This window comes from Desmodus rotundus, chromosome 2, assembly GCF_022682495.2.
Source record: "Desmodus rotundus isolate HL8 chromosome 2, HLdesRot8A.1, whole genome shotgun sequence".
Classification (NCBI taxonomy): Eukaryota; Metazoa; Chordata; class Mammalia; order Chiroptera; family Phyllostomidae; genus Desmodus; species Desmodus rotundus.
Window position 1 is genome coordinate 91,998,226 of NC_071388.1, and position 27,509 is coordinate 92,025,734.

Sequence of the window (27,509 nt, forward strand, 5' to 3'; positions counted from 1 at the left end):
TCAGGGTCTTTAGGGCGTGAAGATTGCTATGGGGCAGGACTAGGGGAAGAGAACAGACAACTTTAAAAGGAAGTCAAGAACCTCTGTTCCATCTCCCGGCACAGCAGATCACAAATGAGGCCCTCTTTTCCCCCTCAGTTCTAGTCTTTATAGGGTAAAGGCACTGTTCGATTCTGTAACTGATAACAGAATCTCTTTTGCACCTGAGCAGTGAGTGGGTCTCCTTTTCTACCCTGCTGAAGCTTGATGCAGAAGACCTAGTTTTATGGCGGAAAGCATCCTGGCACAAATTATCTGGCACTCAATCTTACTGTCACTTGCTGAAAATTTGGAGTCAAAGCTTTTCCTATTTGTTAACAAGAAACTTATTACTTCCAAAAGAACCTGGTTGTAGGGCACTTTTTGGTGGCAGTTTTAATCATTTCTTAGGGTTTTCTTTATATCTTTTGTTTCTTAGACCTTTATTTCCACAAGGGAGTTTAGGGAGGCTATAAGGGGAGTTGGAACCTAAAATTTCTGCCGGCTCACTACGCATGTTCAGCAAATGATGAAGTCCTCACTCTAAACCCCAGCAAGACAAGATAAGCTCTGTTTGCCCAGCAGCCTTTCAGAGGCATTAAGGGTAAGAGAGAAGGTAAGTAATTCACTATGCGTCCCCATTTCTATAATGGGGAAGGACATCTTGATACATTTACAATACTCCTCTGGGGATATTTCATCAGTTATACCTAAACTCTAATGGACAATAATTGATTTGAACTTTCCACTTAGCAAAGAGCTGTAAACAGCTTCACTGCAGACAGCAGCAATGAGCCGACGTTTAGTAAAGTGGAGAGAGATTCAGAAAACTTTTGTACTGGGTCAGGCCGTAGCCTAACAGCTTTTGTATCCAGGGAAGAAACAGTTTGTCCTCCTGATTTTAATAGCTGGGCTAATCGAGTTCCAAGCCTGCAGTAGGTATAGGTTATCTTTTGAAGGCGTTCCATTTTAACCCCTCACGATTATGATGGGTTTATAACCTAGTCATAAAAATGCACTCTTGATTTAGACACACATCAGGACACACTCAAAACCTAACTTTCAGAATGCTAATTTCCTGATGAAGGGAAAAATAAGACATTAAAGTCATTTAAGACTATAGCTGTCATTTTAAAAATAAAATTCTCTGTGGTTGGAAACCTCTCAGGGAAAACATTCCCTCTCCTTCAGTGCCCCTCATCCGGTTGACATCACCTGGCCTCCCCCAACCCCCACCTCACTTAGTTTGTGGCCATCTCCCCGTTTGATCTCTCACAGGAGGACCCCAAGGACTAGTCTTCTGCATGGGCTGAGCAGGAGGGAGTCTCTGTGCACAGCTGCTTCTGGAACAGGGAAGGAGATGAACTTTGGAGGTCTTCTTATTCTGTTTAAATCAGGCATGACAGTAGGGTCACAGATAAAGAAAAACGGGGACTAATCACATTTTGTGCAGACCACTGCGTCCTCAGCACATGCTCTCGCTTTCCTACCTTGTCCCGGGATTTCTCACAGTGGGATTCACAGCACACCTGGCAGCCGTTCTAAGACAAAGGGCAGAGCCCCTTTGGTTTGTTGCTGCCTCTTCCCTGGCGCCAAAGATCTGCAAACCTGGTGGCGGTGAAGTAGGACCTTACATAATCACCAGCGAGAGCTCTGTAAAAGCCACTTCAGCCTGACGTGTGAGGAACGCACAGCAAGAAGGTACATTTTGTGACTCTATCGCTACCTGTCATTACTCAGCTTGTGTGAGTTTGACACAGCTTATGAATTTTCTGGTAATTTAGCTGATGAGATTGTAAGAGCAAAGACATTTCATTGTCAGGAAATAGATTTATGCTCCACCCCCAATTGTGGCTCCCTTTCTAGAAATCTACAGGGAAAACAGGACACAATCAGACATTTTGTAAGATGTTGCCCAGATTCTGAAATGAACTGAAATCAAACTAAACATAACTTGCTCCACTTGGCCTTGAAAACAATACTGTAGATTCTAGACATCAAGCCTAGTTTTGGTATTGATTCTGCCACTGATTAGATAGATAAATGACACGAAGTCAGGCACTTAACTTCATGGAACTTCAGTTTCCCCATTTCCCATTTGAGGAGAATGGTACCTGTACATTTATATTCATTCACAGTCATACCATATTCACTTCTACTCATTTGCCAATGAGTGAATGGAATGATATGATAAGCTACCGGGCAAAAGATGTTATATATTTTTAAAGCGAGTCACCTGTAGAATGGCATGACCCAGGCCAGACGGTAGTCGAAGTTCACTGCGTTTTATCCCCTCTTGGGTAGAATGCAACATGCAAATGGCACTTCCTACTGACTGGCTGCACGGGCCAAGCCCTATCCATGCTCTTCTCTAGGCAAACCCTGCTCTTCCATGACCGAAGGGCAACACTTTAGTATTTGCTATCTGAATCAAGTTTTACATCCTCGAATTTGGTTTTATCAGTGTTTAATATTCACCTTGCTTTCAGCTGAGTCACCAAGACCCTCTTCCAGTGACAAGCCCCCACAGACTACTCTTTAACCACAACATTTCATATAATGGTATCCAGTGACTTCCAATCACGTTCTCAGCGATCAACCGTTTAACCATTATTGGTCTGTGAGGTGTTTATAATCCAGACTCTCACTGTATCAGGTTCAGCTTTCATAAATTTCACTCAGCTTAAAATGTGCTTTCAAAATAAAATGATGACAAAAGTTAACAAAAAAGTAGATAACTTAAATTCACCCCATGTTTTATATCAACCTTGGGATTCAAAGTTCCATAATTAATGGAAATGGGAAAAGCTTAGAGAGGGTTCAGGGTAAAGGTCAAAGAACTTTCCCTCCTTCTGGCCCCAAATATTTTAAGAGGTGATTTGATAATGGTTCTCAGTAAGATGATGTGTTAATAGATGTTCTTTATCTATAATTCAGATTAAACGTTTAAAAAGGGGGCTTAAGAAGATCAGGGATTTACTTTAGTTACAAAATTCTGACACATTTTAGGAGATGTTAAATCCCCATATGAAATACTGTGATGTCCTATTATAAGTTTTATAAAACACATTTTGTCTCCTTTTGTCTGTGACAATTTAGGCAAAGTATTGCTAGAAGGCAGAGCAGATGAACCAAATGTGTTTTAGACCTTGGCTTTTTATACAAGTTAAAAATGAGTTGTACAGTTTATCTGGAAATACTCTTTCACACAAAGCCTCTCTCTGATACAACAACTTAAATGCCGCACACGCCAAGATGACTATGGTCACAGGGAACCAATTTCATATGATCTGTTCGAGCCCATTATTGATCAGTCCTTCCACATTCCTGATGGGGGTCAAGGAAGCAAATCTAACACCTACTAAAAAAATTAGGTATTTCCTTGTTTGCCTTAAAAATGAGCAAATACAATTTTTATTCTTTATAGTATTTAGCTCTATGCAGCCATATTATCCCTGTCATATAGGAACTTGAATTCAGGGACACATCTTTTAAAGCAATGTATTATTCAGCGACCTTAGGTGAGCATGCAGTTTAGGAGTGGAAAAGATGCACACTGAGACAAACAGTCACAGACACAAAGCCTGGTGAATTTCTGTGCCATGCACTCCACACCCCAACTCATCTAGCAGGGAAACCAGAGAAGGGGCAGAACCATTTCTATTATGATAATTCACAAAGGGAGGCCATATAGATATGCATGCAAAGTGTTTCCCCACCTCTCCATTTACATGCCAGGTTTTCAACTCTGCGACACTGAGTCCCTTCATTTAGCCAATTAGTCTTTCCAGCTTCATGTAATGCACGCCAAGAAGAAGGAGAAATAGAAGTGCTGACGTTCACTGCTTTGAAAGTTGCTATTCTAATGCCAAAGCTGCCTCTTGAGCAATTTCCAGAATGTATTAATATGGGAGCAAAGCTCTATTCCTAAAGACATGGATCACATTATGCAGGGGAGTCCCTTCAACATGTCACCGAGTCTTCTCTATCCCTCACAAGGCCTTAACGGTTGTAGTTAGCATGGGCTCAACTTTACGGTCCTTACTCAGGCAAAACCTAGGACGTCTTCCTGAAGAAAAGGGGCCGGTTTAGAAATATGTAGCAACAAAGCACGGCATGTTTCTGGACGATAGCGCTGGCCAAGTCTTTGCGTGGCTGGACTGAGGAAAGCCCGTCAAGGTCCAAAGCAAACCCATCTTTCACTTTAGGTTAGAACAAAGGATTCTTCAGTTTCAGTGTTTTTGTTTTAAATCAAGTAAGTCTAGGTTCAATTTAATTATTTTAATTTGATGTGCAATCCCTATAATGCTCCATCAATATTAAGGACCAAAGTGAAAGGAGTTGATACATAAAAAATATATAAATATGCTTCTACACTTGAAAAATTGTGTCACTGTGTGCCTCTTAGTGCCCGCGTACACATGTGATTCTGACACTGAGCAGGCAGTAAACGGTTACTCTGAAATGCTCAAAACTTCACTCCCCTTCTTCTGTTGATCACCCCAGCCACAGCTCAAACAGTGATAGAGATTTTATACCACCCTCTCCCTTTCTCTCACCAATGGATTTAAACAAGTCAGTTTGTGTCAGCCGGGCTGGCCTACGAGAAATCCAGCCTTTCTTTGCTTAACTCATGATATTTGCAAGAGGTGATCAGGCAAGTCCTTCCCCGAGGCAGCACAGCACAGTGGAAGGAGCACTTGACCATGACCAAAGCCCCCTATGTCCAAGTCCTGGCTCTTCTACAAGTCATTCCTGCTTCCTTGGACCACTTCTTTCTTCTTGGCCTCCTTTTCCCTGTACCCAGAATTTGGTTAGTGGCTGAGATGATCCTGCAAGGTTCTTTCAAGTTTGTTGTTACTGCTTCTGTAAAAAGCTTCTCAAAATGTCTTTTTTCTTTGTCTTTGGTTTCTGTAGTTTAAAATCTTGGCTCAATCCTACCCCTTCAATTATTCTCTCAACATTCCTTTACTATCTGTCCCCAAAAACGCACCATGTTAAGGCTCATTTGAGGGGTAGATGTACTCATGTACCTTTTTCTATAACCCACCTCTCTTAGTTATGGCTAATTACATTAACTCAGTTAACACTTCCTCTTTAGAATATCTCTGATTAGATGTTCTGCTAGCACCACAAATTCCATATAGAGTAATGTTTTTTTCATTTAAAATCACTCTGCTATCCAAATGCTTATAATGATCTTAACTCAAAGAAACATTTTTTACTATTATCCTTGGCCAGCTCCTGCTTACACTGTTCCTAAAACATGAAAATTGCCTCCTCACTCCAAACATGCCCTCAGTGGTTTGACGGTCACAGTTCCCTCTTCAGTCCTTCAGTAGATTTCTATCCTACTTCAGAGCAATTGTGAATTCCAAACTCTCAACCCTGAAAGCTCCCCGCAGGTTTGCACACATAACCAGTCAGAAAATGGTGCTGCTAAGGCCAGCCTATATCCACCCACTAAGCAAATCTCCTCTGCCTTCTGGTTTCATCCTGTTGCGAGTCTTCTCTTCAAGCGAGAGAAGTCCATCTCTGAACCTTTCCCACATAAGCCTGAATAGGTGAAATAATCCCTCATGCACTAAAGAACACCTTTCCCTCCTTCCTATTATAACCAAAACCTTGCTCTGCTAGAGAGATTGCTGAGATTATCATCAGCCAATTGCCAACTCTCTACCACAAGGTAAAAAGCACTCCACCTGCCCAACCATACTTTAAATAAATGCATTGTATTTTAAATGTGTATTGTAGTTGCTTATAAATTTCGCCGATAGTGGGGAAAACATAGTGGGTACTCAGCCAATACAGTCTGACTAATGTATTGCCTTGCAAGTTCACGTCTTGACTTCCAATAGCTGTACTAAAGAAAAAACAACTGTACTATTTCATGACTTTAAGAAATATAAAGCCATTTAAGTCTCCTGATTTTTGCGAGCTGTCAACTACTCTGCGTGTGGTAGGTATCAGTAAGCACTTGTTGAATTGGATTGAGGGGGAATCATCTTAAACAGTTTACTCATGGAGGAGGGAGTAATCAGAAGAAGACTATTAACATAAATATTCCATAATGGCATCTAAGTGTAATAAAAAATAATATCCAAATGAGAGTTTCTCAGATTTCTCTCATCCTCTTGATTATTTAATATTATATTGATAAAAATATACTTTTAAAAATAGCTTTGATTTTAAAACACTAAATTTACACACTAAGAATTAGACACTGGCAGAATCTCATAGTCTGATTTATTTCTCTGTAATATATCTGTCTTGAGAACATCAGCAGGAATACACCAAAGAAATATGTCCCTCACGGGATCAACTATATAAAAAGACAGAACACATCATCAGCACAGAAATCATTATCCATCTAATTTCTCCCATTCTAGATGGCTCCGGTGAGCCCCTCCATCATTACTGACTAGGGTTAAGATAGACCTTAATGGATTAATTAAACCAAAGCAGGACTGAACTGCAGACCAGAGAGGAGATCCTGACAAAGACCAGGCAACAAAGCTGTATTTTCATTCAAATGTGCAAGACTTGGCAACCCCTGAGTGCTGTACATTTATACTGTAACGTAGTCTCCAAAAATAAAATTTGGTGTCTATTGTCTGGGTCTTCCCCTTAGCACTCATCAAAATCTAATACTTGGGTGCTTATCCAAATTTATCATGTAAGAAATTAAATGTTAAGATTTTCTTTTTCTTCAGAAGTGTGGGGGGCATCTGGAAGAGAGGTGAAGCAATACAGGCCGAGTGGTGATTTTGGTAATCAAGAAGCACCAAGTAGGGCAGAGGTGATTGTGTGAGTGCCCATGTGACTCTGAGAGAGGGCCAAGACGCAGAATATTCACAAAGAGCTGAAAGGGAGAAGTGCCCACAGCCATAAAGTCATTGGGGACACACCCAAAGGCAGCTGTCCTAATGGAAGCCTCAAGAATTGTTCATTTGAAGAGAATTTTGAAGTTCAAATACACAAGAAGACAACAATCCAAAGGACACATTTAAGGTCTTTTTCATCTTATAAGTGGAAGAGAAAATCGAAACACAACTCAGAAGTACTGTACCATACAGGCAGTTTACTCTCTCTTTCATGAATCCAAATCAGCATATTAATGATATGAAAACATACTTTCCTGTTGGGGACAATCAGGCTCTATCTGTCACACACAACATTGCATATGCAGGTATTAAAAAAAAACAACAGGCCCTGGCTGGTGTGGCTCCGTGGACTGAACACCAGACTGGGAAACAAAGGGTCCCCAGCTTGATTCCCAGTCGGGGCACAGGCCTGGGTTGTGGGCCAGGTCCCCAGAGGGGGCACATGAGAGGTAACCACACATTGAGGTTTCTCTCCCTCTCCTTTTCCCTCCCTCCACTCTCTCTAAAAATGAATAAATAAAGTCTTAAAAAAAATAGAAAACACCAGAAACATCTCGCTCTTGAAATGGTGATGCTGACTAAGGCAGATGTTTCACTAATACCAAGCATACCCTACGATCCTAGAAGAGCATGTACAAAGCTAGACTGCAAGGAGCAGGCCTCAGTGCCACCGAAGAGGACGTGCCCTTACGGATCTTAGAAGGGGAACCTGGGCAGCCTTCAGCCTCTTTTTTGGAATGACAGAGGCAAGGCAGGCCCCTCTGGGGGTCGAGTTGGCACCGGCATGTTGAGTCCCAGTGTCTAAGTCATCAATAATTGAATGAGAAGATACCTATTTCAATGGCGGCCCTGAGTTTTAAGAGCAAGTACAAGTTCCTAGCCCCCTACTAGGTTTCATTTGTGAATCCTACATTAGGGTAAAAACTTGCACTTAGTTCACACACTAGCATATCTCTCAAAAGCACATGTCATTTCTCACTAGAGAGAAAGAATAGAATTATGGAGTTGGAAAGGTTTTCTACCTTAGTGATTATTTAATCTAGTCATTTTGCAAATGAGGAAACTGAGGACTTGTCAACAGTCACAGAGTTAATTACGCAGCTGACAATTTTATCAGTAATGAGCCCACAGACGGATTCAGGGCTATCAGTAATCCAGTGGAACTGGGTCCTTAAGGACTTTTATTTGAAGAATTATATATGCAAATACATATAAACACGCACACATCTACGGAGAGGGAGAGATCTGTAGATAAAAGTACGTCTATGTAAACTGTACTGCTGGGCAGTGAAAGTACGGCCCATGTTGCAGCATTGCCACTGTCACGGTCAAGAAGCCACTGGCTAGATTCTTCTGCTATTCGACAAACATTTATTGTGTTCCAACTATGTGCAAGTATCATGAAAGTAAAAAGTGCATGATCAGACATAGTTTGTATTGTTTTAGAGAGTTTACAATATAGTTCTTTTACATCTTTAACACATGCCACCCAAACTAATTGAATAGCCAAACTAATTCCCCTTGGATAAACAGAAAACACAATTGTTAATTTTGAATCAGGAGAGAAGGCATAAACTCTGTATTATATTTTAGTCAGAGGTGACTGGATATAACTTGGAATGTTTCTGGTATTTCAAATCCAAAGCTTGAGCCATTCATTTCAGCTGCTCTATGCATTTGGGCATGTTTTCCTTTCAGAATCCACCCCAAACCCACTGTCCCAGGTAGCTGAGGAAAGAGGCTGTGCAGCTCTGCCCCCGCGCAGCTTCCACGAGGGCCTTCGGGACGCGGATGAGGTGCGGCTGGGGAAAGGCAGAGGCCCTGGCAGAACCACATCTATCAGCTCCAACACTCCCTGATGTCTGAGTCATTTCACTTATAATTTCGTATATGGCAGAGTACAGTGATTTCCTTTGAAATGGATAAAAATTGAGTGGCTAGCACCTGATTAATATAATTGGTTCAAGTAATCTGGTTATGGACAAAAAAAAATCACTGCTATTAAGCTTAAGACCAAAGAAATGCTCATGTCACCTAGGCATGTCTCTTAAAAGGAAGGGAGGAGAGAAACAGCATCTGAGTGCTGCCACGCTTCAGGTACTATGCTACGGGATTTACACCTATCATCTCATTTAATCCTTATAAAAACCTTCCAGAGTAGAGATCATCATCCCCATTTCCAAAGATGAAACAACCATGAATGCTGTCAGCAGTATTTTTAGTGAGTATCTGCTATATGATGCTATGCTGTGTGCAGTTTATACAAATATAAACACATATTCTCTGCCACCTTAATATTTAAATATGGTAATACGAAGAAACTGATACTGGACCCACCACGAAGAATATTAATGCAGTAAATTCAAATGACTCCTGCATAAAAGGGTACTTCTTTTCCTTCCAGTTATAGAAGACAGTCTAAACGACATTTGCAAAGCTTTTGTACAATGAATGCTGAAAAATGTAAATAATCCAAGAACCCCGAAACTCTTTCAACACCAAAAAAACCATGCACAATCCCCACAAAAATCTAGCACAGTCACTTCTCCATTAACTGCCCAGACAGAGATTTATCCTCAAAAATATTTAAGGTGAGCACATAGTTTGTGTATAAAGGCTTTCTTTTTGATACAGAATTGACATTATCACTGCCTCTGCTTACCTTGTCTTCCGCAAAGTGTGGAAAGGCAAAAGGTTTGAGCTTTTCTTCCACATATGCAGGCTTAGCTGTGGGGAAAGGTTGTTTAACTAAAAACTGTGTTTCTTTCCTAGTGGTAGGCTCAGGCATCGGGAGATCCCCCTTCTCTGTTCGCTCCGCCATCCACACAGACACACACCCCAGTTCAAGCTTCCACACCTAGTTTCATGTGCGGTAGAGAAAGAAAGGGAAGAAAAGAAAAGTGGGAAATAGAAGAGGAAGGGGTAGGAAGCATGTCTAAGGAAGTAGTCTCGTTCTCCAGAGTGCTCTGGAAAGTGAAAGTATACAAAGAGCGAGCTGAGAGAGCCGGGCACCTCCCAGCTCCCCAGGGCTGGCTCTCTCCATCAGCGCCAGAACGAAAGCGCTCTGTGGCCAGGACGGCACCGAAAGAAGGAAGACTCTGGGCAAGGGGTCAGAGAGGGTTGCTACTGAGCTTTCCAGCCCCTTCTACGTCACACGTAAAAACTATTCTAGAAATACTGTAACTTTCCAGAATATATTCAAATGCAAGAAAAAGGTATACTCTAAGGTTAAATGTGATGTGAGAATTATTTATTATTTTTTATTATGCTACAATTATTTACTTATAATTATTATTATCTATGACACTGCAATCTTGCATTGCCACTTGGTAATCAAGAACTGACATGTCACTTTAATTGCTTTGTTAAAGAAAGAAGAAAGAGCGACTGACGTAGATAGAAAGTGCCTTGCAATAATAAGAACACGTGACTGATACCCCACAGAAGCAACAACAAAAATGTCACCAGTGAGGTTTGAAATCATAGGTGTTTGTCTGACTTTCCCACAATCAAAACCAAAGGTCAAATGTAGGCTGTAATAGGCTCTCAACAGATGGTATGGATGGTTACTGCAGTTTAGTCGTTTTTGAATAAAATTTATGGCTGGGATTCCAAAGATTCACCCATGCTGGAAATAGCATTCACACTACCTTTATGGGAGAGCCACGCACGGGAGGCAAAAAGGAAGCATTAGCACCAAAAATCTCCAGTCACCCTCTACCACCTTGACACGGGTGAGCTGAAGGCCACGGAGAACAACGGATGCGCAATCATCTCTTTCTCACAGACAGCAGAGGGGGCGGAAACCACACACTTGTATTTTGCTAATGTAAAAGTCCCAGTGGAAACATTAGCACTCAAAGACATTAATGTGGATTTGGGACACTCCCTGAAGGATTTTGATTCCATTAGAAAAAAAAAAAAAGACGGTGACAGATATAATCCTGCTTTGATATGTTTAATGCCATTTAAAGAGAAACTGCACCCACTTACCTCAGGCCGGGACGCCAAGAGTTCAAAAAGTGAAATATCATTTCTCAGTGCAAAGAAAAAGCTTGGAAAATATTATGTGAAAATTAATTTGGCATGCTTGTTTGAAATTTTACATTTCTGGGATGAGCAAATGGGTACAGTTTTCTTTTAACTGTTTTTGAACACCATGTGTTGAGAAGAAAACAACAGAATGGCAATTGCTCATCCAAAATGCTAACTTGTGGCATGGCACAGTCAAGATGGCCCGCCACAGCCAAAAAGCAGGTGTGTGCTGTGCCTCTCACTTCAGTAGCACGCACGCCACATGTCCCTGCATTCGGCAACCTCTTGCATTTGCTTTTGGAACCTTTCTGCGGGGGACAGTAAACATGACTCAACAGGGAGAGACTGGCTCCCCCGGCTCTCTGTGAGACAAGCTCTCCGAGGCAGAACCGGAGAAAAACTGGAACAGTGTTATCTATTTTGGACTTCTTTGCTAATTCACGTCTTGTGAGCTAGCATGAAAGTTGACTGGTTTCAGGTCATTTTGTGTGAATGAATGTTAAGATCTAATCAGGCTGGAGAGTAATGGTGAAGCTTTTGTGTGGCTTCAGAGGACCTATTACGTCAGCTGTCTGATTTGGGCTGAGCACACCGCTTAGTGCAGTTGGTACAGATCATATGCACCTAACCTAAAAGTTAAGAGCAATACACCCCTCACCCCTCAGGTCCGTGGATAAGCACAGAAAATGGGAAGTACAAAGTGATCTGGTGTGCTGGGATGCCAAAGATTCCGCAATCTGACATTATTAATCTGATATTATGTTTGTTCCAGGAATTAAATGATTTTTATATAGACATAGGTCTCATTCAACTCTATAACAATCGTATGAGAATGAGGAGGAGACCGAAAAAAAAATTTTCCTTCTGCCCTGTAAGAGGGCTGATAAAGAGGCCAAATTAAAGCTCATGACCACTTCTAAATTTAAGCCAAGTGCCACTTGGAATGAAGTCCCAGGAGATCTGTGTTGCTGGGGTTGACCAGGTCTGAAGACAAAGATGTAAATGGGGATATCAAAGTGACTATCTTAAGATAAAACCATGTGAAACCACCGTTTGATTCTATGGTTCTAATTAATAAATCAATAGCCTTTTATTAAAAACTTACTGTGTGCAGATACTGTCAACAAAGAGTAGGGAAGAATAAAACCTATAAATACTAAATTGGAAAAAAATTCTTAAGGTTTACAGATATAATTGAGTGATGCTCTCTTATGGGTTGGCATTTCTGGAGTTCAGAAAAGATAGCTTGTTGCCAAATACTTACATGCTCTCGTTAATTTCATTCATTCAAATTACAATATTCACGATGTACTTTTTATTTCTGAGGGTGTATTCTGAGGGGATACAAACCATGTATAAATACAATCTCATATTTATGAAGCTTTCTGTGCAGTGGGGGCATAATGAGACCCATATAAATCTACTCTGGGGTAGGACAGGACACAATCAGTGCCACATAAGGCACATACATGTGGGTTGAACAGTTCAGAAGCAGCAAGATCTCCTGGCTGTGGAAGAACCCTTCCTGGACTTACTAAAATGGCTCAATGCACAAAAGGGAAGAGATTTGGCCAAGCTTTGTCAACTAGCCATCCATGTGCACAGGGATTTTCTAGGCTGTGAGGGAAGGGATACATACTTTGTAGCCACGATACCTCTTACACCGAGTTGTCCTATAATTAATGTTCCCCAAGAGCATGTAGGGAGAAAGAGGAGCCAGTAAGGATGACAGGCCAGGTCAGCGGGTCTGCATCAGCCCTGGATAGTAAGATGATTGTTAGTACCTCCCCAGAAGTCGGAATTAGGATGACATCATTTTCTCCCCACGCTAGTGTGAAAAGCTTGGTCTTTCATCCATTCCAGAGGGATGGGAGGCACAATTCAGGGCTGCATCCTTCCAAGTGAGGGAAACACTTTGCCCACGTCAAGTGCTCTTGGTACAGGTACCACAGTGTCTTTCAACAGGAACCAATGAATGCCCTGATAGCCTTTCCAGAGGATGAGTCGGAATCCGTGCTACCTAGAAATAATGACAATGGACTTGGGGTGCAGCAGGTATGTTGGGATTTACACAAGAAGGTTCCCATGTAGTGGGAAACAGAATGTGGACATTCTGACTTCTAGGTCTGGGTTCTAGCTATAGAATCGCCCCCTTTTCCCATTTGCAATCCTCTGGGACACCCTAGGCCCTTATGTCATGAACGGTGGCCCTCTGTCATTTGTGTGTGTGTGCGTATGTGTGTGTGTGATTTTAAGAGGGAGGATGGCATTACTGATGTGCTTTTTGTAAAGGATTCAAGGTGGTCTGGGTTCTTGAATAATGCAATTTAAAAAATATACTGTTTCTTTGATTCAATGGTGCTTACACTTGGGCAGAATTTTCTTTTTCCATCCTCAAATACAGTATTTGAGACAATCTGCCGACAATGGAAAGCTTTTAGAGCTTCAAAAGTGTAGGCGAACCAAATCAGAACTAATCTCTGTGAAAACAGAGACTCAAGCACATGGAAAAAGTTTAGAAAAAATCTGGGCAGGAGGCAACCCCACAGAAAGATGTCTGACATCTCTCCTAATTCAAGGTTAGCTGGGGAAGGACAGGCGAGAAAGCAGCACAGAGAGGTCTAGGTGCCATGTGCTCTACCGCCTCACCTGTGCCCGTATGACATGGGTCTGTGCTACCAGGGGTGCAGTTGACTTGGTTACAATGTGTCCTATGATCTGACTGCAGGAACCCTGAGGAGGCTAATAAAGGGAAGTCTAGGCCAGTGGTGTTAAGGTGAAGTGGCCAACGGATATTCACTCAAAAAGGACCTAGCAGATCAGTTTGCAGGGTATTCATAGCAGTGTTTCATTTTATTGTCATGCTAAAAGCTATGCATTTTACTGGGAAAAAAATAACTCTTAGAAAAGAAAAGCCTTGCAAACCATAGACAAAGAAAGGGCAGAAGATAACAATGTTCACCTCTGAACGCTCGGTACATGCCCACCGCTTTCTCTTTACACGTGGATCTCTTTATATGTTGTCTCATTTGGCCCTCCTACCAATATGAAACACTGATATTTTGCCCATTTTCAATGTGGGGCACCTAAGGTTCAGAGAGGGTAAGGCGACTATGCTCTGGTCTCACCGCCAGTAGGGGCTGAACCGAGATTCGAATCCGAACGGCAGGACACAAAGGCTGTGCTCCTGGCCACGCTGTGCACTCTCGTGGCACGAGATCAGTGCTGGGGGCACTCTGCCCAGCATCTCTGGTGAGCAGAGTGAACTGCTTTTATCATTTGCCAACATGCCATAGAAAAAACCAAAACAACAAAAAAATTAGAACTCCTGGCTCTCAGAGATTTCCATCAACCACCTGAAGTCTGTCTGGGTTCCATATTATTTAAATATCTGACAATTTATAAAAAGTCTAAAAGAATAAAAACATTTTTCGTTTATGCTAGCTCCTATGTTAGTTAAAAATCTCCTATTCCTACCTAAGAATGTGCCTGGTGAGCTCTCTCACTGTCAGAAACTCCTCCGAAAATGCTGACAAGTCAGAATTCGGGGCCTATATACTGACTAATGTTCCCAGCTGTGAGTCGGCTTGAACATCAGTAATATGGTATTTCCCACTACAATTTTATTTGGTTAAAATGTGTTTGAAGTTCACCCTTTTATTAACTAGAATTACCACCTCCTGTAACTGGAGGGCCCCCGAGAGCAGGCTGCTGGTGTGATCCAGCCTCCCACCTGCCATCGGTGCATTTCCTGGCAACAAATACTATTAAATTGATAACTCAGAAATAGGTCAAAATGTCTTTTCAATAGTCACTAATGCTCCCTTAATGCTCCTTTGCCTCCCTTTGATTCTCGTGCTAACATTTTCTCTCATGTCGCAGAAGCAACAACTAGTAAAGAGAAATGACTAGAAGATGGAAAAGCTGGCTGCAGTGGACAGAGGTGCTCTCGGGAACTCCCCTGACTAAGGACCATAGAACTTACACTTCCCCGGGCCCCAACCACAGCGCTGCATGTGAGCCCTGTGAGCAGGGGAAAAGCTCTGTCCCATCGGAGCTGTAACACCCTCCTCTGTAAAAAGAGGAAATTCAAAATGACTGATTATTCAAATTTGCAAAATGCTCAGAGTTCTCAGCAGGTAGGAGCCTTGATTTATTGCAAAGCAGCCAGGTTTTAAACCCACTGACACGACTTTCATAACCATACCCATCAGCGCTTTGCCTATCCAAGAGAGAGTCCACAAAGCAACGTCCAGCCTAAAAGAAAGTCTTACAAGAGTTTTTATTTCAGCCAAACGGACAATTGTGGGGAAGCAAAATCTCAACAGGTTGAGAAAATGCTCTGGAGAATGGCAGTTTTACAGCTTATTTTATGTTAGAATCAGAGGAGAAGATATAAGGAGTGTTACATGAAATCCGCTGGAGGTAGTTAGGGAGGTGGGAGAAAGCAAAGCAGGGAACTCTCTGAGACTGGACAGAGAAAAATGGAGACACACTGCTTTCACTCTGGTGGGACAGGGCAGTGAACAGTGAACATCGGCAGCAGTGGAGATGGTATCCGGGACTAGATAACAATGAGGGGCTCTGTGGTCTCCTGCTGTGGTGGGAGATTGTGCCCTCAGGGGCCTGGAAAAGGGGAATACTCTGACACTCCAAAGGTGTGTTATCATAGATGCAAAAAGACAACAGACAGGCTCACCTGAGGTAAAGATTGGCCTTCGTCAAGGAGGCTTCAGGCCCAGGATGTGACTAACAGTCATGACCCGCTGTTGGTTAGGAATTTTTATGTTCAGACCATCCTGTGTGGTTGCTTTCCGTCTCTGTAAGAGAGTTTGTAAGGCTGCCACGCAGGCCTCCCCTGAGCCTGTCAGGTTTAATATGTGGCCCCTTTTTTGTCCACACTAGAAACTTACTTTCAAATAAAAAGATGATACCGTGGCATACTTTATAAGAGAGACCCTTTGCAATCATCTGCAGTTTGATTATTCATTGTGCACATTTTTTCCCCTCTTTGTCTCTCCAAGGAAGAAAGTTTGCTCTTCTGAGTTTACATCACATACGTGACCAAAAATAAAGAAGGGGGGGTGGGTACAGCTCACCAGGACCTGACTGATTCTACATAGACTGGTTTGGCTCAGAGGGGCAGTCACCTACAGTAAGAAAGGAGCCTAAGAAGCCCCCTCGTTAATGAGGCACAATTCAACTTCCTACACTTCTGAGATGCAAACATCACATAGGGGGCTAAGCCATTCATGCCTTGGTGTTCTCATCATTTCAACCCTAAGACCAGCTCCTAAGTGTCAAGTTTTAAATTGGAGCTGGGGGAGGGATAGGGAGTTTGAACAGGGATAGGTGGGAGGGAATAAGATTAATTCCAGGACTCATGGCCCTGGAGGTGGAGGAGACGGCTAAGGGAGTTGCCACGCCTGAAAAGGACTCAATCTCCTTTGCAGCCTTTGCCCTGGGCCTTGTCTGGAACTGGTGAACCACTGACCAGTCCCTCGGGAGATGAGGAATGCTTTGACCCTTGTGCTGTGTCAGGCTGTTGGTCAGTAGATAGGAGGTCAGCACTGATTTAAAAACCTGCAACCTTCATCCCACCTGGTTTAGGCAATGACAGGTCATTCTGATCTACAATTTAAACTCACGCAGACTGTGCGACTCACGTAGACTACTCCTTCCCTTCCTTCCATGAAGGAGGAAGAATAGGTGTATGGAAGAGGAGGCAAAGGAGATGGAAGAAACAAAGAAGCTAACTCTTCCTGAGTTTCTGCTGTGAGTGCAGCTTTGTGATAGGTGAGCATCTCTCTGGACCCTCCCAACAATCCCGGAGACATTATTAGTGGTAGGAAGCATTTTATAGGTTCACCTAACTAGCTTAAAGTGGCCAGTTGGGTTCTTTCTCCCACATCATTCCCCTGGTTCCTGTAGCACATTTCCTCCTCCCCTGGTTATAGGTGATTAAAACCTGGCTCATGGGCCAGTCATGTAGAATATATCTTTTAGGAATGTTGAGGGTACCCTGAGTCATCAAAAGCATATTTGGCTGTGAGTGAGGAGGCCTGGATTCTTCTGGTTGAGGCTTGGCCCTAACAAACTGTTACTGTGGGCAGGCCCCTGGACCTCTGTGGGATCTGGGCCAGACCTTGCAATTCTGTCACTCACACTCACCAAGGGGGTGGCAGGGATAGCGTGTTTGTGCAGTACAAAGCTTAGCAAGAATTATTCTCATTAGATGGCATATATGTAGACTGCAGAGAGGAACTCCCTCACATTAGTGCCCATTTTGAGCAAGAAGGATGAAAGTTTGATATGAGCTGACAGCAAAAGGGACAACCAGAAGGACATAGGATACACAGCAGCAGCAGCAGCAGTGGTGGGGATCTGAGAGGGGCCGGAGCCCAGGGCCAGGGCTCTGAGGCCTTGGTTTTAGAAGATGCTGCATTTGATAATGGTTTGGAAGTTCTACTCTAAAATAACCTGAATGTTAGGTGTTCTTTGAAAAAAAAAAAAAACCCTGAACTTAATGGTTGAAGCCTATTTTAACTATCCCACAAAGGGCAAAGACTTCACTACCACACTATTTCTCCCAAGTATTAACCTCTAGCAAGAAATACTTGGCTGAGACAACTACCAAGTTTCTGATTACAAATCAACACCATCTTGATTATAATCATCTCAAGGTGTTTGGAGGAAGGAGAGTTAGGTTTTCCTTAACCACTCTGAATGGGCAGAAATCTTCAGAGTTTAACCCAGGAATTAGCTTCTGGGGAATCAAAAAAGGGGGTCATTTTCAGTAGGAAAAGACAGGTGGTTGATACCTTCAGCTGGAATGCCAGGGGAAGAAGATACATTCTAGGCAGGACCGGCTGCATGATATTGAGGGCTCAAGGTGAAGTAAAAATGTAGAGCACCTTATTCAAAAAATCATTAGGAACTTCAAGAGAGCAACAGCAGAACATGAAACCAGGCATAGGGCCCTGCTTTGTGTGGGGTCCTGTGCAACCGCACACAGCGTACACATCAGAAGGTGCTCCTGATTCTAGCTATTGTTTCCACCAATACATTCCAGCCCCATAGTTACCAAGACTGAAATTAAGAAAGATGCACCACTACTCTCAAAACTCTCAGTTACCTCTGTCTCCCTTGGGGAAGGATGCCCCTGAGTTCTGCAGCAAGGATCAGAAAAATCTGGGGTCTGCCAACATGTTTGATAGATTGCAATTGCACTGGCTTCTGCTACATTTGTCACAGCCACTAATCCCCACTTCTGTCACAACCGAAAGATGCCCAGGATATCAATGTCTGGGAATTGAAACATATTTTCTAAAAACACAAGTTTCCCTGGGAAAAAAAAAAAAAACCAACAAGACAAAACAAAACAAGCAGACGCTACTAAAAAGAGGCTGAGTTTCCTGGATGGAAGTCCTGCCCCTGATTTCTTTCTGGCCTCACTGTGAGCAGGTCCGGGGCATGTGCACACAGGCTCAGAGGGACAGGTGAATACCACAGTAACTCTTTTCAGTTTGGAAAAAATAGAGGAAATAGGAGAAGCTGGTCACAGCCCAGCAGAAACTCACTTGTTTTACTAACAGTATGCTTGCTCCCTCTCCCGATCACGCTAAGTTGGAGCTATGACTTCACTCTCCATGGAAGCTCAGTTTCTCTTTCATGGATGCTTGGAATGGAGCAGAGAAAAGCTATTAGGGGGTAATGGTCATGTCTAAAAAATCACATTTATTTATCTTCACCTGCTCTCCTTGTGTCATTGTCATTCCTCTGAGGTCTGTATATAGAAAGCAGAGATTAAATAGCTAAGATGAACATCAAAAGAATAACAGTGGCACAAAACAGATAAATGTGGCCTCTTTTCCAATGATCTTAGCGCCTTTATATATACTGAGGCTGATTCATGTTGGGGCAGACCAGTAGCCCGGGCAGATGCCGGGATGTTTGTGCAGGCTGAAGCTTATCTGCTCCTTATGACATATCTTTGTCCCATTTTCTAAAATATAAGTGTTTAATATAGAGAACCAGTTCATTCCTACAGCCAGAATTATATTTTGATACTAGACTCTGATTTAGGATTTTTTTTAAGATATATAATGGCAAAGCTAACCTTTTATTTTGCTTAATAGGTTTGTACTTGAGTAAGGCCACTAGGGTCCATAAGTAGATGAAAATGTGTTTGAATCTCTAAAATCCTGCTTAGATTAAAAAAAAATTCTTCCTTATTGCAGAGGTGATATAGGCTCAGTCATTATTTTCAAGTGTTTCACAATTAGTAATTAGCAGAGGAGGTTTTAAATTTTTTAAAGTAAGTGAGTGACCTTCACAACAGATGCATATATAAAATCCAGATTCATTTATTTTTAAATCATTCTCCCCTGCTGTAAATAGGTAGCTATCACATATACATTTATATACAGGTGCACAATCAGCCTGAGCAATACCGCTGTGAAGGAGATGAGGATAGATGGCTTTCTATTTATTTGACAAACACACTATTACACAGACGGGTTAAGGGACGTGTTCTGTAACGAAGGGTGGAGCTGGGAAAAACCTGCCTCATCTGCTCTCATGTTCTACCACTCTGGACTTGGGGAGTCATTCTTGTTTTTGAGTGACCTGATCTAAGTGTTGGGCCAGGAAATTTTCTAAAAAAGGATTTTATTCTTTATTCCTTTCCCTTGTACTTACTCTTTCCTAACATGGTAAATTATTGATAATGTGGCTGCTGAGTTTATACTTGCTCCTTACGGGCTCTGATGGGTTTTAGCTCTTAAGAGAGTGTAAGGAAAAAAAACAACAACCCACCATTGTAATGCAGGTAACACTGGGACAGCTAGTTTGACTTAATGTCACAGTAAAAAGTTGGTTATTAGTACTTATGAGGTCTTGGACTCCCTGTTCAGAAGAACTAGTCCACTGGCTCTGAAGTGATACAACACGAAGCAAAACCTTCTTTGAAGCAGAACTGGCTCATCAGTACCCTGCTGTTCTCTTGGGATCAGAGACAAGGGCTGGAGCTTTCTGCTGCTCCCTTCTGTAAACTGCTTCCACCTGCAACTGTTCTCTACTGTACGTGAGGGCTGCGTCCTCTACGTTCTTGACCTTAGAGAGTCTTTCTCTATTTTGGTACCTACTTGCATGTCATTTATAGTGCTGTATTTCATTTTTTAAAAGGCGCCCAGCTGTTTTATGGTGGTCAGGGAAAAACTATTTTGGTATTATTTTAACTCTGTATTATTTATTTTGTTGATTACTTGTGTGAATTAAGAAAAAAATCCCAGATTTCTTGCCTCTTGTCATACTTCTGGTTCATGTTTCCCAACGTTATCTGGTAAATGCTTAGGAAACACTGTTTTATTTTAATACATCTGAGCAAAACATGATTGTGAGAAAAACATGTAATGAATTTTGAAGCTAAATCTAAGTTACTTTATTCTGAAGTATCTGCCATTTTTACTCATTTACGTCAGCATGTAACACTGCCAACAAATCAGTTATCCATCCCTAGCTTTACTTTTGTTTCAATGAAGGAACAAAATTGTGAGTTTCTTTTCTGAGGATAAGAACTGCAACCCCTGCAGCAGTGTCGCCCCTGAGTCCCGTCTGCTATGTGAACTGGTTTCAGTGATTTCTCAGGAGGGAGACTGCGCTCTCCACCCCTTCAGGGAAGCTTCTTCGGTTTAGGACCCAGACTCCATGAGAAATGTCCCGGTTCGTCTCCTCAGGTGCCCGGTCTGCAGCTGACACTCAGACATGTAAGAGCGTGTGTTTGGGGACAACACACAGTGGAATAGGAAAGGGTACAGAGCTCTGTCGTACGAGTACATTTATTGTAAGAAACTAGTTATACTGCAACTGCTTTGCTCTTTAATATTCTAGGCAACACACCGGTGAATATAATTCATAATGAACATATTCAACATTTTTTCCATCAGTTCAATACATTATTCATAAATATTAGAGAGGGAAAAGACCTAGTAGATTACTGAGTCCAAACCTCCTTTCTGCTCCTCCCCTCCCCCTAATTGTTGATGCTAGCTCAAAAACAAAATCAAAAACAATGACAAATCACACTACGAAAGCAACAAATTCACAAGTTTTACAAGTCAAAAGGAAGGCCCCAAAGAAGTGAGTACCGAGCGTGGGGAAGTCCGAGGCCTTTCCACGCTGCTGGTGGAGCTCACTGAGGGGGGCTCTCTGCCATGAAGACAGGCATGGGAAGGAAATGCCCATTTTTCCTATTGAGAATCATAATTCAAGGTAAAGCCCAAGAGGCAATGCCATGTTCTTGGCCAAGTGCTTCCTCCTCTCTGTCTCTACAACCTGGTGCAGCCTCAGGCACTCTTCTCTCCAGTTAGAACCTGAGATACGAACAATAATGGGTCAAAAAAATGTACAAAGGAATAGAGTTAAAACTACTAGAGAATGCTCCCTGGGATTATCTGTACTATCAAGATAGGAAAACTTTGCAGATGCTACTGTCTCTCTAGAGGAATAAATGCTTGCATTTTAATATTCTCAGCAGCTGGTTCCTGTTGAATGCCATAAGGATGATTCAGCCACCCACCAGGAACACCAGTAACAGCAAGTGCACACGCAGAAATCTACAAAACTTTCTTCTCTTGATGCCAACACCATTACTCTGGCAAAGTCAGAACTCTTTATTGAATTACCAGTTTTATTAAATGTGACCTTGTTCCCCTCACAAACACCAGCTCACTCTCAAATAAATGGAACTTCTGGCTGATTAAGATGCAACATTCTTCCTGACTTGAGCACATCCTGCTGTCAGCGTCTCCTTGGCCATGGCCATGGCCATGTGATCTGCCCCTTTTTAATTTTCTCGCTATTCACTGTAACCTTAAAGGACCAGCAAGGTCCACATACAAACTGAATCCATTCTGTGTGCCGTCCTGCCTACAGCTGAACCTGTGCACTTAATGCCACATCTCCACCCCAACACGCCTCAAGTTTTTTCATTATTTTCATTTTTTAGAAGTTTTCCATTTCCATAGAATGTAGTTGCATGATAGGAAAATCAGAAATGTGTATATAAGTTGTTTTGACCACAGACCTCACTAATACAGAAGCACCATGTCATACTCAAGTCAGATAAAAATTCTATACTTGCCCCCTTTTTTCAAACAGATCAGATTAGACACTAAAGGGAAGAAATGCCAAAGAAGACAGCTAGCTATCAAAAATGTCTCACTGCCTCATTTTCAGGTCCCTAAAGTAAAATCTAAGGACATTCAACACGGATTCAGGTGCTCTCAACAGCCATGAAAATATATGGCTAGAGAGGGAATCTATAAATGTAATGAATACACAATTGGCTTATAACAGATGCAACTAAAATTAAATTCAATATCTTGACCTGCTCTCCAAAGTGAAAGTTTCTAGTTCAGGCTACAGACAGAGGTATAACAAGCTCATTAATCACATGAACCAGAACTACGAGCTAACAGTTCTGGGAGTGCTGCAAAGAACAGTCCTAACTGGTTGACGGGTCTGTGGGGAATCTGCTAGAGCGGGTGGTCCTGACGGTCCACAGCGAGCAACGCTGACACCTGTCTAGTGCACGCAGGATGGCCCGGCCATGGCCATCCCCCGCTCTCAACTTCCAGGGAAAAAATTTAAGGACTTCTGTAAGGAAATAATGGGTCCTATGGACTTGCATAAGAAGATTGAATACATTTTTATTCAGTTCCTACTATGTAAAAGTCACTGGGTTTGTTGCTTGAGGAGATGTTGACCTCTCCAAGAGCAATCTATGACCTCAAGAAGAATATCGTTGGAAGAGAACTAGAGGCATGGGGATATTAATAACAGTAGTAGTAGTAGCAATAGCAACAATGATAGCAAATGGTGACTGTGTGCTAGTCATTGTACAAAGCACTTTGTATACTCCTTTTCATGGAATTCTTACAGTATCCCAGCAAGGTATTTATTATAATTTTCTTATTTATAGATGTGGAAAGTGAGACCCAGTGAAATTAAAGGCATTGCCCAAAGTTACATAGACAAGTTCCTCGCACTACAAATAAACACACAAATGGCTAATCTCTAAGACAGAATGTGACAGAGCCATGAAAAGATGCTCAGCATCACTAATCATCAGAGCAATGCAAATTAAAACCACAGTGAGACATCACCTGACACAGGTCAGAATGGCTACCATCAATAAATCAACAAACAACAAGTGCTGGTGAGGATGTAGAGAAAGGGGAACCCTTTTGCACTGTTGGTCAAAATGCAGACTGGTGCAGCCACTGTGGAAAACAGTATGGAGATACCTCAAACAACTAAAAGTGGAACTGCCTTATGACCCAGTGATTCCACTCCTGGGAATTATCTGAAGGAACCCAAAACACTAATTTGAAAGAACACAAGCACCCCTATATTCATTGCAGCATTATTTACAATCGCCAAGATATGGAAGCAGCTCAAGTGTCCATCAGTAGATGAGTGGATAAAACAATTATGGCACATTTACACAATGGAATACTACTCAGCTGTAAAAAAATAAAATAAAATTTTACCTTTTGCAACAGCATGGATGGACCTGGAGAACATTATGCTAAGTGAAATAAGCTAGCCAGAGAAAGAGAAATACCATATGATTTCACTCATATGTGAAGTCTAATGAACAAACTGAACTAACGAGGAAAATAGAGACACACTCATAGTTAGAAAGCAGGCTGACAGCTCTGGGGGATGGTTAGGGGTGGAGGGATTGAGCAAAAAAGAAGAAAGACTCATGGACATGGACTACAGTGTGGTGATTGTGGGGGGAAGTATAAGGGGGAAAATGATAATGAAAAAAATACAATTAAAAAGATACTAAAAAAAGATTATTATAGAGATAAAAGAGGCAGAATTTGCTTCTGTTTGGAAACACCAGGGGGAAAGGAACAGGGATGTGGTAACGTATATGATATGTGCTTAGGGAGGGAGGAGTAGCCCCGTTCATAATGTGTTTAAACTTGTTGAATCATCACCCTCTGATTAGAACTCATACTTTGATACACTGATCTGTGCAAGATTTCTAAGAACTTCTTTCTAAAAGGTCATCTCACTACAATTTCTTAAACATTTCTTTTCTTTGCTTGTTTCTTTCCTTTTTTTGGGGGGGATGGGGTAGAGGAAAGAAGAGAAATGAGATACAAGGTTACTTTGGAGGCACCATGAGGCTCAGGGAACAGTGCTAACGACAGAGGGTGTCTAGGAACTGTATGATCTAGGTGCATTTTCTTTTATTCCCAGAATGCCTTATCCTTACCATACATACTTGCTCCTGCCCTATCTAATCTGGGGTTGTTGGTACAGAAATAGAAACCCCAAGGGCTGGGCTCCTTTGCTCTGTTCTTCAATTACTTTTGAAATATCATCCACTTTTTATTTTTATAAATCTGTTTTAGGGTTCAGGCTTGTGGTATAACAGCTAGAAAATTTAAGTTGTAGTACAATTTACCTTTCACATCTTGAGAAAGTTTTGTCACTTTTCAGTTTTCTTATGGCAAAGCAAATGTTGTAATCCCTAATAGCATTTCTTAATCTGTTAGCCCCTTTTGCCCCCTTTGAGGAAAATAAAACCTTGTGCTTCTGTATGAATTCTGCCCCTCTTCCTTATGTAGAACCCCTGGTTCATAGAATTCAATGTATAGCAACACTAGTCAAGATGAATTCGTGGAGCTTTACATTCTCTACTTTTTAAGCTTTCCTTTTAAATTGTGTTTCCAAATATAAGTCATTGCAAAATGTAAAATATATATATATATATATATATATTTCAAATTCTACACCAGATACTGCAATATTCCTTTTTGGAGAGTTTGCTAACCCTCTCACCCATAGTGAGGTTTCTAAGTCTCCTTCAAGCTATAAGCTTCAATCATTGCTTCAAGATGCAATGACTATGATCCTATGATGCTGACATTTGCTTTGTTGACACTTAAAGCAGAGCTTTTAAACTTCAAACAATAGCACAACAAGTTTCCATAACAATTACAATTATATGAATCTTTAAGCAGAAATGCCTAATAGCTCTTTACAATTACTATCACACTGGACATTCAAAGCTTCGTGAGGTTGTTATAATTCACTGCAAAACTTAATTCTACAGTTGTTTACATCCTATAGGGAAAAGTCAGTACTATCTACCTACTTTTAAAATTGACCGACTCTTCTTTGGGGTATCTGTTAATTTTGCAGCCAGCTGCAAGCTTTAAACTTCTCCGATAACTTCCATTACTAGTGCTCACTTTGCCACCTCTCCTGCCTCTCACCTTTCTGACCTTGCCCGGGGAGTTCACTCTCACTGATGTAATCACACATGCTTTTTGTAGTTACATTCGTCACAGTGCTTATTGGAATTACCGTCATTCCTACTGCACCTTAGGTTAACCAAATTAAATGTGCTTATGCAACTTGTTGTCATTTGAATTTTTCAGCTAGGATTTCTTCACCCAGAAGGATAATTTTATTTTATCTGATCAATAAATAGCCTATTACATGACTCTGGAAAAAATTGGTAGAAAATAGTTCACTGGCGCAAAATCTTAAGTTTAGCGAGGTTTGTGTAAGCCTGGACAGTGGCATTTCACTGACCTTGAACCCACAGTTTCGAACTTTATTAGTGTCAACTTAGTCTTTCAATCTATTGCAGCAATAAGCATAAAATATGCAGGACTTATATTTGTGTGTATTAAACTTAATAAATTAGTCAAAAGTCAAGCTGTTTTTAAAGAAATATTCAGTCTGTTCCACATTGACTAATTCTCTGACTTTCAACTACAGTCTAAAGCATGCTTTTTGCTTGTAGCTTAAACCTTTTTTAAAAAAGAGAGTTCAGAGACTGTGAAGTGGCAATGTAGTTCACTGTGACATTCTGTATATTCCTTAACTTTTGCTCTTTCTATGGCCAGGTTATGTATAGATAAATGTATCCACAATAGTTTAAGTCTAGGAATTTTTATCAGGTTAAACTCTGAAAACATAGCTTAAATAGAGTCAAAAGCTTGGCATCTCATCATCGTTTTATATTGTAAGGCATATAATGCCACCTTAGAAAAGATATGTTTGTTTATTTTCACATTCAATCAAAAGTGTAGGGTTTCAGGTCTGGGAATGGATTACGGATCGTTCTCTCCTGGTTATTTTTGGCTGTAAGTATATTGATCATTTTATCATTTTCTTGTTTTAAACTGCTTTAAACACAGCACAAATGTTATTCTCATCATGCCAGAAATGGGTTTGGAATTGATTTTAAGTTTCCATCAATTTTACTCTTTGCTTTCTGTGAGAAGTTTTTTATTCTGTTAAATTCAAAAGGACAGTTTTGTTTAAAAGATGTCAGAATGCAAGATTCTTAGCTGGACAAGAAAATTCACATTTTCTGCTTTACAAAAAAAAATAAAAATAAAAATCATTGAATATCACCACGGACTTTATTGAAATTAGTGAAGAATCATTCATACGAATGCAATGTCAAGGGCTCCCTCCCTCTTTTTCTTCATGTAAGTGTTTGATAAAAGCATGTATCTTCTGAGAAGCCGGCCTGATTGGTCCAGGTTGGCAGTGTTTCAGTGTTTGGCCTACGGCGGCTGCTTAGGAATAATTTTGTCTCATCCTCTCTATTTTCCTGGACCATATCAGACGCAGACACGTGGTATGCAAAGGAAATCCAAATCCTTTAAAAATGCTATTTCATTTGGTACTAAAGCCAAGCCCAGTTCTACTTTGGCCAAATGATCTTATCAAGATTTAACCAGAGATATTCAGTAATATCTCCAGTCTGTGAAAAGACCTCTACTAAGGAATATAATGTGTTACATATAGTATACATATATATATATTTTACCTCCTGAAACCAGGGAGGAACCTAATCAAACTTATTCTCTTGGTACTGAGAGTAATATAACACTGACATAAATTTTATGGCAACTATTTATTTCAATCAATTAAAAAAGAAACAAGTAGTTCTTTCCTTATTAAAACAGATGCTGGAGATCTATTTTCAGTTATTGCTGAAAATATTTTGGCTTTCCTAAAGGCACCTTCCTAACACAGCTGCTTTGCCCTCCTCTGCACTGTCACAATGCAGAATCTAACATTTCAGCCAGGTTCGTAGACTAATTGGATGAAATAATCGCATTACAGTATTAAGATTCCTTAGCAGAATCAAATGAGAGGAGATCTACACAGTTCTGATAGCCTGAAAGATCTGCAATAAATACATCCAAAATATTATATACCCCATATATTTTTCTACATTTCCAGTAATAATCACTGGTATAATAAGTACTAGGACTTGAATTCATACTTAAGAATACCACCAAAAAGGGAGAAATTTAGATATGTAAACTTTACTTCCACCCTGTCTTTATTTCTTCCCTGTACTGCTTTGTGTGTTAGAACAAATGCTTCATCTCTTTTGAAGAGTGCAAGGAAATCTCTTCTCCAACTGTCTTGATTTTACATGTGTAGTGGAACACACCTTAAAACAGAGAGCCCCACAAACTAGAGTGGGACGTTAATTTAAATACAGACTTAGGGGGA

At 41.2% G+C, this 27,509-nt stretch overlaps 1 protein-coding gene across 38 annotated transcripts in view; it reads right to left on the reverse strand.

The window, feature by feature from the left end:
- The window catches only part of ZBTB20 (zinc finger and BTB domain containing 20), an 830,054-nt gene that overhangs the window by 112,247 nt on the left and 690,298 nt on the right, over positions 1-27,509 (reverse strand). The gene's annotated exons all lie outside the window — the stretch shown is intronic.